Consider the following 15,507-nt stretch of genomic DNA (forward strand, 5'->3'; position numbering starts at 1 on the left):
GAGTGAACTGTGCATCAAAACCTGCATGGAAGGTGGTCGCATGTGGCGATCGGTCCGTACGTCGCGGTACGTGTATATTTTGTTGGGCATATGGGCCCTGGACCTGTGGACCTACACTGCCCGGGTAGGTTGGTTGGTCGCTCGGCCCATTAATGTGGAGGACGACAACCTTCGTCAAAATTCTGCCTTGGCCCGGCAGGGAAACCATGCTCCAAGCCCCAACTCCTCTGCGAAGGCGCCGCCATGGACCCAACTGATCGATCCATGGCTAAGCTTCAAGAATGAGGCGGCAGGAAGGAAGCAGTTTGCGCTCTGTCTCCTGATATTACATGCGAGTAGGACGTAGGAAGCTGCTGCTCATCTTCAGTGTTCCCTCTCTCTATCTCCTAATCTCCATAATTAAGTAGCACTAGAACACATGCATCGCATGTCTTGGGGTCTCCGTTCTATGGATGCATGGATTGTTTCCATCTGGCGCCGGACATGCGGCGTGGTTCGTCGGCCTCGTGGCTATTCTGTATCATCGATGTGGGCCTGGTGACCGATTGATCCATCGATCGACTGTAATGCACGGCTCTATCTTCAATGTGCGCCAGTGCTCCAGAACAGTGAAACTCGATAGTACTCCATGATGGCGATGCTTTGACAAATAGTATTAACGTCCCATTAACAGGGAGTACAAAGCTTTGTTGTCGGCGTCGATGGCGATCCCATGAATTCACCCTCGGTTTCCTCAACTGCCAAACAATACACTTTGGCTGCCGATAGATGGGTGTGTCTAGCGCTCAGTTCGTGGTGTAAATCCTTCGCAACTCTCTAACTAGCGTGACCGGAAGCACTTGGAGAACACTTGATGATCAGGACACTTCAAGTTGACGCATACCTCCTACCAAACTAACAAGATCGCCGGTCCACGCCAGCCTCTCTCGTACGACCACGTCGCTCTCCCTGCTCGTGCTACTGCTACTGCATATCATGTTCCATTCATCCATCAGTCGTCCACAGTGAAGAACGAACGAGTAGGGAACATGGATATTACACGACGGAGATTCCATGAGCCTTTCTTCATGGATATTACTCCCTCCCGCCAAAAAAATGTCTCAATTTTGTTAAAATTTAGATATACCTAACTACTAAATAGTTTTTACATACATCTAAATTTTCATAAAATTGAGACATTTCTGGTAGGACGGAGGAAGTATCATACTTGGTGCTTCGGACAACATGGATGGAAAACTAGGAAGGCGCTCAACTTCCAGAATACAAGACCAAATTCTTTTCAACTCAAAAGCTATTCTCAAGGAGGGACTTCGTTGAGCACAAACAATGTTTAATCTCTTAGCTTAGCCACCTGTACAAATGCAATCATTTCATACCGAAAAATGTATAAATAGATGCAGTAGCAACACTATTGTTACCATCAGTAACATATGATTTTCCTAGTTATCTCGTGTCTCATGCGTCTTTTGACACAAAGAAAATATGGAGAACACACGCGGAGCCGAAGTGCAGATATTTTTTTGCATAGTTAGTGGCACATAAAAAGATTGGCATTTCTGATGTACGTGCTCGCCTTGGGGCGATCGATGGCCTCACGGCCCTATATGCAAGCTATGTCACATCCACCAGGAGACGGTTCAACATCTTTGCCATGACGGCACTTTCACCGCTCAGGTTCTGGACTCCATGCTCGCGTCGAGTGACCTCCCCGTGCCACCTGCCGCTACGAGGATGAGCCGAGACTTCCGTTGGTGCCCTGATTCTATAGCCACTCTTCTGAAAGAGAATGGATCGCTAGTAGGGTGATCACATAGATCATTTGGGGTGTGTGGAAAGTGCGAAACTGGATGATCTTCACCAGCGTGACTCTACCATTACTGGATGTCGCATGCATGGTGCGCAATGAGATAGAGCGAACGGATCTTTCTTCACAGACGACCCCGGAGACCTCGCGGCTTGCCCGCCTTGGTTTTTTTCCTTTTCTTTTTTCGTATATTTTATGGGCACACTCTGACCCTTACCCCCACCCCCCAAAGGTACAACTGAAAAGACGTGCGCAGCTTGGCCAACATCACTTACAAGAGGTTGAGAGCTACGGCCAAGCGCAACACAAAGTTGGTCGGCCCACCAAGCGTGAGTCCCCCCTCCCCCCTTCCACTTTTATTACGTCCTCCGTTTCTTAAAAGAGATACTTAACTTTGTCTAGATATAAATGTATACATACATATTTTAATTATAGATACATCTGTATCTACAAAAACTTTAGTAACTTTTCTTAGGACGGAGGAAGTTTTTTTTCCTTTGCAATTTTCTGATATCTTCTTTATTTTTCATTTTTCATTTTTATTTTATTTCATTTTTCCCATTTTTTTATTTTGTGGGTTTCTCTTTTATTTTAGTTTTCCTTTTTACAAGGATGGGGTGGCGGCAAGAGCTGTACGGAAACAGGGTGGCGGGCAGAGCTAGACAGGGAAGATGGGTGAGGCTCTACCGCTCTAGGGCCATGAGTGATTAAGGAGATCGAGGGAAAGGCTGAGCGGAGATATGATAGTGGAAAATCCATTTACCACGGCTTTTAGACCCAGCGGCTGAAATAAATCGTGTGTGCGGTAAGTGGCTCACCATGTTAGGTTTTCAACAGGCTTAGAGCTTAAAATAATATCTCTACCAAGGTTGGAACCATGAAAACCAAAAAAGAAAGGAGGGTTGGAATCTCGAAATTGTCCCCATTATCAGAGAACAAAAGTAAGCACACCTCGAAACAAAATATTCTGGCATCGTTGGTCGCTGAAAGCCTGAAACTAGCTAATCACGAACATGTGGTTATCACTATCTCCAGTACGTGCCGCTTAACTAGCTCTGTCTCCGTCGCACCGATCGGCCATGATCACTCCCCGCCGACGTGTCACGCTAAACCCGGCAAAAATCGTAGTCTTGCTCGCGACTGGTCACAGGGCAGGTGCAGCAGCACTGGTAGTCCTGAAAGCGCCCGGGGAAAATGGGGACAGAACGTGCGTGCCAATGCCATCCAGACCGGGATAGCAATGCAAAGTTCCGCGCCGACGACACGTACAAGAGGCGCCGCCGCGCACCGTACGTGGCAGGCGCCGGCCGACTGGCGAAAGAGTTAATCAGTCGGGCCGGAACTCATCGTCATCATGCGCGGGGCTAGCGTGTTCGATGATGATGGATCGGCCGTGGTTATTGCGCCTAAATCGATCAGTAGTGGACGGAGCCGAGGACGTGCATGGTCGCCGGCGGCCGGCGGACCATCGGGCACGTAGTAGCATCCCGCAAGTCCGCGGGAGAGCGCCGGCCGTCGCCGTCGAGCGACGCGTCGACACCGCGGCGTCAGCACCATTGGTTCGCTTTGCCCGACTCCGGGAAAGGGGACACCGACGCGTGCGCGCCGTGATTAATGGTGGCGTCTGTTCCATCCGCGAATTCTCGTCCGCATCTGCTCGTCGACGCCCGAGCGGAGCACCTTTGCCCGATCGGTCGCACCACGCCAGTCAATGCGCAGTTCATTTCAACAGAGAGCAAAAACCCCGCCCGCAGGAACCCTATTTTTCCGGTGAGCTCAAGTGTGTGTTCGGTTGGAGGAACCAAGTAGGATGTAATGGGATGGTTCTGCACCTAGAGCTCATAAGTCATACCTGTGTTCGGTTGGACTGTATCCTGGAATGGAACGGTTCCTGGAAAACGAATATTCTACCCAGATGCGGAATACACCGGTTCCACCGAATCGGTGGAACGCACTCGTTCCTCCTCTTTTCCTCACCGCACCTCTCCCTAACCCCCTCGTGACCCCCTGGACCCGCTTGACCCGCTCGTGACTCACCTCTCGTTGCGGGGCGACGCCTGGGAGCAGAGGCAGGCGAGCGGCGCGCGGCGCGCGGCGGCGGGCAAGCGGCGCGCGGCGGGAGGGCAGCCAAGCAGCTGCGGGAGGGCAGGAAAACGGGGCGGCGGGAGGGCAGGCAAGCATCGGCGGCAGCGGGCACGAAGCAGCGACCGTGGGCGGGCACGAATCAGCACTGGTTCCCTGCAAGGTGAGATGAAATCCATCCCATGTTGCTTGTATTGATTTCAGCTCAGATCTATGTTATATTTGTATCAATTACCACTTGATTTTGTGAGAAAAATCAATCTTGATTGAAATTAGAGTCTGTAATTTCAATACATATATTGTAGATCTTTGATTTAGTGATTTTTGATTGCATACATATGTTGTAGATGGGCAAGAGGATGGATAAAAAGAAAAAGATGATTAGGGGAGCTGCTGTTTTTGTGGCTCTTGCTACGATTGCAGTACTTGTTCGAGCTATTATAAGGAAGAGAAGACCACGTATAACCTATGGCCCAATGCATGAAAGAGATCAACAAAGGATAGACTATCTAAACAATAAAATTTGGTAATCTTATGTGACTTGTAGAAATATGTTGAGGTTTGAAAGAGCTCCCTTTTTCGGGCTATGTGACATATTGAGAGATCGCAAATTGCTAGAGAATAGTCAACATTTGTGTGTGGAGCAACAAGTGGCGTTGTTTCTACATACCGTTGGACATAACCTTCGGAATAGGGTTGTTGCAACAAATTTTGGTTTATCATTCGGGACAATTAGCATATATTTTAGACGTATCCTACACGCCATAGGTGAGCTGCGTAATGATTATATCAGGCCACCATCAATGGAGACCCCAACAAAAATTGCAGGAAATCATCGATTTGGCCCATATTGTAAGGTATTTCTAAAACTTTTCGTTAACTATTAAGGATATGATTTATGTCATTTAATATTATTCACAATTTAGGACTCCATAGGAGCTATCGATGGTACACATGTGCGAGCATCTGTTACCAAAGATGTGGAACATTCATTTCGTGGTAGGAAGGCTTTTGCTACTCAAAATGTGATGGCAGCGGTAGATTTTGACCTTCGGTTCACGTATGTGTTGGCTGGTTGGGAGGGGACAGCACATGATGCCCTTGTTTTAGCTGATGCAATAGAGCGTGAGAGAGGCCTACAAGTACCAGAAGGTAACAAATAGCCAAAGATTAGTTGTCTATAAATTGTGTGAACCATTGTCACCAAAACTTGTTTTATTTGCTTAGGAAAATTCTATCTAGTTGATGCCAGATATGGAGCCAAGCCTGGTTTTTTGCCACCTTTTCGTCAAACAAGATACCATTTGAACGAGTGGGGCAGCAACCCGGTCCAAAATGAAAAGGAGCTATTCAACCTAAGGCACTCGTCTTTACGAGTGACGATAGAGCGAGCTTTTGGATCTCTCAAGAGGAGGTTCAAAATTTTGGATGATGCCAAACCATTCTTCCCGTTTCCAGTACAAGTTGATATTGTTGTAGTATGTTGCATTCTTCATAACTATGCACTATCTCAAGGGATTGACGAGTTTATTATACCGGAGGTGTGATACGTCTCCAACGTATCGATAATTTCTTATGTTCCATGTTTGTTTTATGACAATACCTACATGTTTTATACATACTTTATGTCATATTTATGCATTTTCTGGCACTAACCTATTAACGAGATGCCGAAGAGCTAGTTGCTATTTTCTGATGTTTTTGGTTTCAGAAATCCTAGTAAGGAAATATTCTCGGAATTGGACGAAATCAACGCCCAGGGTCTTATTTTCCCACGAAGCTTCCAGAAGTCCGAAAGGGAAACCAAGTGGGGCGACGAGGCGGCCACACAACAGGGCGGCGCGGCCCACCCCCTGGCCGCGCGGCCCTAGCGTGTGGGCCCCTCGTGGCGCCCCCTGACCTACCCTTCCGCCTACATATAGCCTTCGTCGAGAATATACCAGTACCGAGAGCCACGATACGGAAAACCTTCCAGAGACGCCACCGCCGCCAATCCCATCTCGGGGGATTCAGGAGATCGCCTTCGGCACCCTGCCGGAGAGAGGAATCATCTCCCGGAGGACTCTTCATCGCCATGATCGCCTCCGGAGTGATGTGTGAGTAGTTCACCCCTGGACTATGGGTCCATAGCAGTAGCTAGATGGTTGTCTTCTCCTCATGTACTATCATTGTCGGATCTTGTGAGCTGCCTAACATGATCAAGATCATCTATTTGTAATGCTACATGTTGCGTTTGTTGGGATCCGATGAATATAGAATACTATGTTATGTTGATTATTAATCTATCATATATGTGTTGTTTAAGATCTTGCATGCTCTCCGTTATTAGTAGAGGCTCTGGCCAAGTCGTTACTTGTAACTCCAAGAGGGAGTATTTATGCTCGATAGTGGGTTCATGCCTCCATTAAATCTGGGACAGTGACAGAAAGTTCTAAGGTTGTGGATGTGCTGTTGCCACTAGGGATAAAATATCAATGCTATGTCTAAGGATATTTGTGTTGATTACATTACGCACCATACTTAATGTAATTGTCTGTTGTTTGCAACTTAATACTGGAAGGGGTTCGGATGATAACCTGAAGGTGGACTTTTTAGGCATAGATGCATGCTGGATAGCGGTCTATGTACTTTGTCGTAATGCCCAATTGAATTTCACACTACTCATCATAATATGTATGTGCATTGTCATGCCATCTTTATTTGTCAATTGCCCAACTATAATTTGTTCACCCAACATGCTACATCTTATCGGAGAGACACCACTAGTGAACTGTGGACCCCGGTCCATTCTTTACATCGATTACAATCTACTGGAATACTCGTTCTTACTGTTTTCTGCAAACATCATCATCCACACTATACATCTAATCCTTTGTTACAGCAAGCCGGTGAGATTGACAACCTCACTGTCACGTTGGGGCAAAGTAATTTAGTTGTGTTGTGCAGGTTCCACGTTGGCGCCGGAATCCCTGGTGTTGCGCCGCACTACACTTCGCCGCCATCAACCTTCAACGTGCTTCTTGGCTCCTACTGGTTCGATAAACCTTGGTTTCTTACTGAGGGAAAACTTGCTACTGTACGCATCACACCTTCCTCTTGGGGTTCCCAACGGACGTGTGCTTGACGCGTCATCAAGACTGTTTTTCTGGCGCCGTTGCCGGGGAGATCAAGACACGCTGCAAGGGGAGTCTCCACTTCCAATCTCTTTAATTTGTTTTTGTCTTGCTTTACTTTATTTACTACTTTGTTTGCTGCATTATATCAAAATACAAAAAAATTAGTTACTTGCTTTACTTTATTTACTATCTTGTTTGCGTTCTCTATATTAAAAAGACAAAAAAATTAGTTACCTGCATTCACTTTATCTAGTTTGCTTTATTTATTATTGCTAAAATGAGTAATCCTGAAGTTGAAGTTCGTTCGTTTAAGCAACAAGGGGGAGAATGTTTAAAAGATGCTTGGTATAGAATTAGTGATGCTCATAATAGGTGCACTAAGAAACACTCCACCACTATCCTACTCAGGAATTTTTATGTTGGTATCTCTAGCTGGAATAGGTATGTTCTTGATTGTCTCGCGGGAGGTAATTTCCTGGGCACTCCTGCTTTAGAAGCTAGTTGCATTATTGAGAGTCTATTTGGAATACCACCTGTTAATGAAGTTAAAATTGAAATCTCTCTTGAAAATGTCATGAAAAGTTGGAAACCATAGAGCAGAATCTTCCAAGTATTGAGACTAAATTGGGAGAATTACTTAATAGCACTGATAAACTTGACAATTCTCTAGGTGGAATTAATGAGAGAATTGCCATCTTAGAAGCTTGTGCTATTCATGATAATCAAACCCAAAGGATTAGTAAACTTGAAGAAGCTATGGGAACCTTGGGTTCAACTTTTTCTTCTATTAAGTTTAAGGAGAAATCTTATGTGGGTAAGGAGCAAAAGTTCATGTATGTCTCTAAGGTACCTAAACCAAAAAACTATTATAGGCCTAAAATTGATAAAGCTCTTAATACCACTATAGATAACGGAGCATCTAGGATACCTAATGTGGCAAGTGGTGAAAATTATGATGTCGATGCTTCATATCTTGATAATACTTGATACACACTTTCTGCGCCTAGCTGAAAGGCGTTAAAGAAAAACGCTTATGGGAGACAACCCATGATTTTACTACATCACTTTTGTTTTATATTTGAGTCTTGGAAGTTGTTACTACTGTAGCAACCTCTCCTTATCTTTATTTTGTTGCATTGTTGTGCCAAGTAAATGATGGGGTTCGTAGCATAGAAAACAAAAATTTTCCTACCGCAAGACGAATAAATCCAAGATCTAATCTATGGAACACCCAAGATCTAATCTACAAGATCTAAGCAACGAGATGGAGATGAGACTAACCCTCGAAGATTCCAAAGCCTACGAGATTAATCTCGTTGTTGGTGTAGACGATCGTCCCCGGTGCTGCAATCCGGCAGCACTTCCGTACTCGGTCGCGCGTACGGTGTCGATGAAGCTCCTTCCTCTCCCGTTCCAGCGGGCAGCGAAGGTGTGGTAGATCTCCTCCAAATTCCAGCAGCACGACGGCGTGGTGGTGGTAGTGGAGGAAGGAAAGCTGCAGGGCTTCGCCTAAGCCGGAGCAGCGTATGGTGGAGGGAGAGGCGGCTAGAGGAGGAGGCAATGGATGGGGGGTGTGGCCGGCCACCCCCTCCCCTCTTTATTGAAGGAGATATGCCCTAGAGGCAATAATAAAGTGGTTATTATTTATATCTTTATGTTTATGATAAATGTTTATATATCATGCTATAATTGTATTAACCGAAACATTAGTACATGTGTGATATGTAGACAACAAAGAAGTCCCTAGTATGCCTCTTAACTAGCTTGTTGATTAATGGATGATTAGTTTCATAATCATGAACATTGGATGTTATTAATAACAAGGTTATATCATTGTATGAATGATGTAATGGACACACCCAATTAAGCGTAGCATAAAGATCTCGTCATTAAGTTATTTGCTATAAGCTTTCGATACATAGTTACCTAGTCCTTATGACCATGAGATCATGTAAATCACTTATACCGGAAAGGTACTTTGATTACACCAAACGCCACTGCGTAAATGGGTGGTTATAAAGGTGGGATTAAGTATCCGGAAAGTATGAGTTGAGGCATATGGATCAACAGTGGGATTTGTCCATCCCGATGATGGATAGATATACTCTGGGCCCTCTCGGTGGAATGTCGTCTATTGTCTTGCAAGCATATGAATGAGTTCATAAGAGACCACATACCACGGTACGAGTAAAGAGTACTTGTCGGGAGACGAGGTTGAACAAGGTATAGAGTGATACCGAAGATCAAACCTCGGACAAGTAATATATCGCGTGACAAAGGGAATTGGTATCGTATGTGAATGGTTCATTCGATCACTAAAGTCATCGTTGAATATGTGGGAGCCATTATGGATCTCCAGATCCCGCTATTGGTTATTGGTCGGAGTAAGTACTCAACCATGTCCGCATAGTTCACGAACCGTAGGGTGACACACTTAAAGTTGGATGTTGAAATGGTAGAACTTGAATATGGTATGGAGTTCGAATATTTGTTCGGAGTCCCGGATGAGATCCCGGACATCACGAGGAGTTCCGGAATGGTCCGGAGAATAAGATTCATATATAGGAAGTCATATTCCAAGTTTGGAAATGATCCGGTGCATTTATGGCAGGTTCTAGAAGGTTCTAGAAAAGTCCGGAAGAATAGCACTATGGAAGGTGGAGTCCCGGAGGAACTCCACTAGCATGGCCGGCCAGCCCTAAGGGGAAGGAATCCCAGGTGGATTCCACCTGAGGTGGCCGGCCACCCCACCTAAGGAAAAGGTGGGAGTCCCACCTTGGGTAGGACTCCCTCCTTGAGTAGGTTTCCCACCTTTGGGAAGTTTTGGTGTTGGGGTCTTATTCGAAGACTTGGACTACAACTCTTGGGGATTCCACCTATATAATGAGGGGCATAGGAGAGGGGGCTGACCACCACAAGCCCATAGCTTGGCCGCACCCCTAGGTGGCCGGCCACCCCCTCTCCCAAACCCTAGCCGCCCCCTCTCTCCTCCTCTTCTCCCGCACGCTTAGCGAAGCTCCGCCGGAGATCTCCACCGCCACCGCCACCACGCCGTCGTGCTGCCGGATTCAAGGAGGAGCTACTACTTCCGCTGCCCGCTGGAACGGGGAGAAGGACGTCGTCTTCATCAACACCGAACGTGTGACCGAGTACGGAGGTGCTGCCCGATCGTGGCACCGTGATCAAGATCTTCTACGCGCTTTTGCAAGCGGCAAGTGATCGTCTACCGCAGCAATAAGAGCCTACTCTTATAGGCTTTGGAAATCTTCAAGGGTTAGTCTTGATCATCCCCTCGTTGCTCCCGTCTTCTAGATTGCATCTTGGCTTGGATTGCGTTCTCGCGGTAGGAATTTTTTTGTTTTCTATGCAACGTTATCCTACAGTGGTATCAGAGCCGTGTCTATGCATAGATGGTTGCACGAGTAGAACACAATGGTTTTGTGGGCGTTGATGCTCTTGTTATCTTTAGTTTGAGTACTTTGCATCTTTGTGGCATAGTGGGATGAAGCGGCTCGGACTAACTTTACATGACCGCGTTCATGAGACTTGTTCCTCGTTCGACATGCAACTTGTATTGCATAAGAGGCTTTGCGGGTGTCTGTCTCTCCTACTATAGTGAAGATTCAATTTACTCTTCTATTGACAACATTAGTATCACCGTTGTGGTTCATGTTCGTAGGTAGATTAGATCTCTCTCGAAAACCCTAAACCACGTAAAATATGCAAACCAAATTAGAGACGTCTAACTTGTTTTTGCAGGGTTTGGTGATGTGATATGGCCATGATGTGATGATGAATATGTATGAGATGATCATTATTGTATTGTGGCAACCGGCAGGAGCCTTATGGTTGTCTTTAAATTTCATGTTGAGTAGTATTTTAAAGTAGTTGTAATAGTTGCTACATGAGGTGAACAACCATGAAGACGGCGCCATGAACCTTGACGCTACGCCGACGATGATGGAGATCATGTTCGTGCTTTGGAGATGAAGATCGAAGGCGCAAAGACTAAAGGGCCATATCATATCACATATGAATTGCATGTGATGTTAATCCTTTTTGCATCTTATTTTGCTTAGATCGCGACGGTAGCATTATAAGATGATCCCTCACATTAATATCAAGATAATAAAGTGTTCTTCCCTCGTATGCACCGTTGTACAGTTCGTCGTTTCGAAGCATCTCGTGATGATCGGATGTGATAGATTCAACGTTCACATACAACGGGTGTAAGCCATGTTGCACACGCGGAATACTTGGGTTTGCTTGACGAGCCTAGCATGTACAGACATGGCCTCGGGACAATGGAAACCGAAAGGTTGAACACGAGTCATATGGATGATATGATCAACATGTTGATGTTCACCATTGAAGCTACATCATCTCACGTGATGATCGGTTTTGGTATAGTGGATTTGGATCGTGTACCACTTAACAACTATGAGGGATGTTGTATTAAGTGGGAGTTCATTAGTAATTAGATTAAAACATGAACTAATTATCATAAACATAGTCTGAGTAGTATTTTGAATTAATTTTGTAGTATTGGCATCCGTTTTCTACCATGCGCTAGTCTTGTTATTGAGATAGAAATACTGTTAAAATCTGACAAGAAACTTTACGGATTAGTACCGTATTGTTAAAGAATCAAGAATTGATTAAGTCCTATTGCAAACTTTTAGTAAACCTCACATTGTTGATTCAAAGAGCTAAGGTTTCAATTAGTACCTAAAGTTATCTTGTCTCCGTCAAACTTGAATTTCAAATTTGTTTGAAAAGTAAGGAGCTGAAAATTTAGTTTTGAGAAATAATCAAGGTATGAGATATATGTGATATCTAAGACCTTATTGCAAGATGATAGAATATATTTTGGTGAGACTACATAAACTCATAAGTTTTATGGGAATGTATGAAGGTTGAAGACGCCAGGCGTCACAATCCTCCAACTATTAGGGCACTAACGATATTCGTATATCCATAAAGTTATCATCCTTAGTATGCACCGTTGCTAAGACTCATCGTATCGAAGCATCACGTGATGATCGGGTGTCATAGATTCTACGTGTGCTTACAACGGGTGCAAGCCAGATTTGCACATGCGAATACTAAGGTTAAACTTTATGAGCCTAGCATGTACAGACATGGTCTCAAAAAGTTGTCATGAACCGATGGATAAAATTATGAGTGAAATTGTTCATTGTATTACAAAGTTACTAATAAGTGAAATCTAGAACACTTGTCATATGATGATCAACTTCAAAGTAAGAACCGCAAGGTTATTGGTATTTGACCAACAAACCTAGAAGTTATTGATGTTGAAGTGTTTTTCTGAATAATGAGGAAAACTAAAAGAGAAACTGCAAAAGATATTTTGCCAAAAAGAAAAGAAAAGACTAGAAAGTCTAGCTCAGGTGTATATAAATGATATACATGTTATGGTAGTATTCCTAGTTAAGTCACACGATGAAATTCTTGGGTATTAGTACCATATTGGTTGGTATGAAGTGTCATACAAAACAACGCAATACAAGAATACAATGAAATAAGTGACTGACAAGGAATATGATAGGAATGCACGTCTGGAACAAAATAAAGTGTTATTGTGTTCGTCGTTGGCATTCTATCTAGCCCTTAGAATTTATAATAAAGAACTTAATAATTGTTATTTTGCTCTGGTCAAATGAAAACAATGAGTTGTTCAAATTATGACATTACTCCATGTACGATGGATAAGTTATTATAAATCTTAATGGTGAAACACACATACATAAAACTGACGCTAAAATGCCATAAGGCAAATGATTTGAATTCCACTTATTTGTGGAACCGCCATTTAGGTCATGTTAGAAAGGAACGCATGAAGGAACTCCATACAAATGGATTTTTGGAGTCATTTGATTTTTGAATCATTTGGCGCTTGCAAATCTTTTCTAAAGAGAATGATTAAAATACCGTTCATAGGCCAAGAGTTGAACGGGCAACAAACTTAGTGAAAAAATACATAATGATGTATATGGTTCACTGAGCATAGTTGTGTGCGGGAGATTCTTCTACTTCATGAAAACTTTCAACAATGAATTGAGTATATATATGTGGATATATTCGATAAGGAAGAAGTTTGAAACATTTGAATGGGTTCAAATAAATTTCAACATAAAGTGGAAATCATCGTAATAGAAAAGTCAAATATCTATGATTGGATCATGGTGGAAATATTTGAATTACGAGTTTTAGCGAATATCTAAGAGAGTTATGAAATTGTTCTACAACTCACATTTCTTGGAGTATCATAATGATGATATAGTATCCGAGATATGTATCCAAACCTTGTTGGATCAATGATGAGATAAAATATTGATGCCATTATATTTTTGTGGATTATGCTTTAGTGACTACCGCTTTTACACTGAATAGAGCATCATCATGATCCGATGAAATGACACCATACAAGTTATGGTATGGGTATAAACCCTAATAGTCTTTTCTTTAAATTTTGGTCTAAGAGTTTACAACCAAAATCGGATGAATGTCTTTGTTGGTTATCCCAGAGATTTAATTGGGAATTCTTCCCACGAGACAAAGACAAAAGTGTTTGTCAAAGTTTCTTATTTCCAGAAATTGTTTCTAGTGAAGTATTTGAGTGGGAGGACAATATAATTTGATAAGGTTTATGAACCTGAGTATAATGATCATAGTAACGCAGCATCGGAATTGGTTTCGGAAGCGGCCACAACGATCATGGCTCCCATGACTACAAAGTATTTTAGCCATGGAGATCGAAGTACATATTGAACCTTGTAGGTATGGTTTACTTTGTGATCAAATAAATGATTTGTGGACAAAGGATTGATTTTGAACAATGATAAACCAACTACAAACAAAGAAGTTATGATGGGCCCTGACTCTGTTAAAATGGCTGTATGCCATGAAATCCAAGATAGATAAATACTTTTTGAAAGTAAATGGATCTATAAAATTGATGGACTTGGATGGAATATACTTGAAGAAGCTTGACTTGTCGAAAAGTTGTTTACGACAAAGTTCAAAGAGTTGACTATGATAAGATTAGATCTTCCGTAGCTTATAGTCTATGTGGATTATTCTAGTAATCACTACATATTTCTTTTATGAGATATGTTAGTAGGATGGCAAAATACATTACTTATTAGAAGTGTGTACTAAAGGTGTATACAAGATACAACCAAGAGTTTTCCTGATCCATGGAATACTAGATAAGTATACAAACTTCAAATCGGATGAAGTGAGTATCGCAGAGTTGGAATCTTCACCAGATGAAATAGTCAAAGAGTTTTTTGATTTCATCAAGAGACGATGAAGAGGCTTGCATTTGCAAGAAATTAAGTGGGAGCGCTGAGACATATTTATAATACTTTATGTAGATGACATATAGTTGGTTATAAATGATGTAATTATATACTTGATTAAAAAGGTTTCATTGAGAAATTAACTTCAATGAAAAGATATGGACTGAAACAAATTTAGTGTCAAGATCTATGAAGATAGATTGAAACACAAAATAAGTTTAAGTCAAAGTACATAGAATGGATATTGAAATAGTTCAATATAGAAATATTAAGAAGATGTTCTTGTCATGTGAAGTTTTAACAAGACTTGAGTGTATCTGACACTCAATGAGTAAAAACACATGAGTGATTATAGATCACGAATAATATGTACACAATCAGATGTCCTATGCTCTAAAAGTGTTATGAGCATGTACCAGAATGATTCATGTGATGATCACTGAAAAACAGTAAGAATATTCTTGAGTACTTAAGAAGAACCAAGTATATATATATAGTTTTATATGGAGAAATTACAAAACAAATCGCTGTAAGGTGTTGCACCGATATTAATTTTGTCACATATGAAAATAAAATTTCAAATCTCAAATTGGACTAAGTGTTGTTTAAAAGGGTAGCACAATGAGCTAGAAGTTGTCTATGCTAGATTTAGAAGAGTTCTAAATATTGTGACGGATTCTACAAAAGAAGGCAGAGTATGTCATTGTTTTGACAATGACAAAGGATGTTAAGTCAAGAGGTTCTTTGAGAACTTGGTGTAGTTCCGACAGAGTCAGAATTTTGAAGCTATATTGTGTGTGACAATATTAGTGACATATTTCAGACCGCGGAATTAAGGTTCCACCAGAAGACCAAACATATTTAAATGCCAACTCATTTGGAAATGAGTGATGCGTTGAGACGCAAATGAATTACAAAATACATACGTTTCTGAGCGTGTCAGATCCGTTGACTAAAACCTCTCCCGTGAGTAAAACATGATAAAGCACCAAAAGGCCAAGGTGTTATATCTTTATAAATGTAAACTAGATTATTGACTCTAGTGCAAGTGGGAGACTGAAGGAGATATGCCCTAGAGGCAATAATAAAGTGGTTATTATTTATATCTTTATGTTTATGATAAATGTTTATATATCATGCTATAATTGTATTAACCGAAACATTAGTACATGTGTGATAT

At 42.4% G+C, this 15,507-nt stretch overlaps 1 pseudogene; it reads left to right on the forward strand.

Annotated features, from left to right (window-relative positions):
- The first annotated feature begins 4,209 nt into the window (after nucleotides 1-4,209).
- Nucleotides 4,210-15,507, forward strand: part of LOC127303927 (uncharacterized) — a 28,154-nt pseudogene continuing 16,856 nt past the window's right edge.

The sequence above is a fragment of the Lolium perenne genome, chromosome 5, assembly GCF_019359855.2.
Source record: "Lolium perenne isolate Kyuss_39 chromosome 5, Kyuss_2.0, whole genome shotgun sequence".
NCBI lineage: Eukaryota > Viridiplantae > Streptophyta > Magnoliopsida > Poales > Poaceae > Lolium > Lolium perenne.